This window comes from Orycteropus afer, unplaced genomic scaffold (genome assembly GCF_000298275.1).
Source record: "Orycteropus afer afer isolate SDZICR_OR568_19922 unplaced genomic scaffold, OryAfe1.0 scaffold00334, whole genome shotgun sequence".
Classification (NCBI taxonomy): domain Eukaryota; kingdom Metazoa; phylum Chordata; class Mammalia; order Tubulidentata; family Orycteropodidae; genus Orycteropus; species Orycteropus afer.
Genome location: NW_006921921.1, coordinates 3,679,498 through 3,680,474, shown reverse-complemented (window position 1 = coordinate 3,680,474; position 977 = coordinate 3,679,498).

Genomic DNA, 977 nt, shown 5'->3' with positions numbered 1-977 from the left:
TCCAAAGCCTTTACATAGTCAATAAAACACAGGTAAACATCTTTCTGTGTTTTTTTTTTTTTTTTTCTTTCAGCCAAGATCCATCTGACATCAGCAATGATATCTCTTGCTCCATGACCTCTTCTGAATCTGACTTGACTTTTTTGGCAGTCTCCCATACAGAAGGAGATAATTCAACCACTGAACTAGCAATGTCTCATAGAGTTTATGATAGTGACAGGACACTAAGCACTTAGGAAGCACAGCTTTTGAAACCCAGCCTGTGGCAATGGGGTGCCCTGCCCCCACCCACTCCTGACTCCACACCCACTAGGATGAGCCCTGGCAGCCCCAGCCCTGATCAGTGACTGATGGCCTTTTCTTTCCTTCATTCCTGGTCCTGAGTATGTACCCCAGCAAAGTGCCACCAGAATTTAAAAAAGAAATTTATAACTAGGCATCATTAAACTGTATGGACCATACAGAGCAAGGCAGTTGCATTTCTAATCATTTTCCTATTTCCTCATTTCACCATGAGAAATGCATTTCATTACCTATTATGCTCAAATTCACTGCAGCAGGAAGGGAGCCAGGGAAGGGAGGTGCCTGTGATGGGGCCAATCACTACTAGAGAGGGGATTTGGTCCCCCAAATCCCCTTCTAATGGGTTGTCTCCACACCAGGGCTGGGCCACTCGCTCACACTAACAGGCACCACAGCTATCACCTGAATGGTTCCTGAAGGGACAGAGGCATTGCAGGGCTGTCAGACACCAAGACCCGTGTGGGCCCCCAGGTGGGTAGTGAGGGCCAGAGGGTAGACCAGCAGTGCTGGTCTTCTGGTCTCCTTTCCTTCAGGTCTCCCCCCTGCGGGCCTCCCCTCAACCTTGGTTCACCCTCACATACTTGGGCATCCACAGGCACTCTGACTACACTCCGAGTCAGCTCAGACCCAACTGGGCTCAGTCACTTGGAAGAGTATGCACAATGCAGACCCCC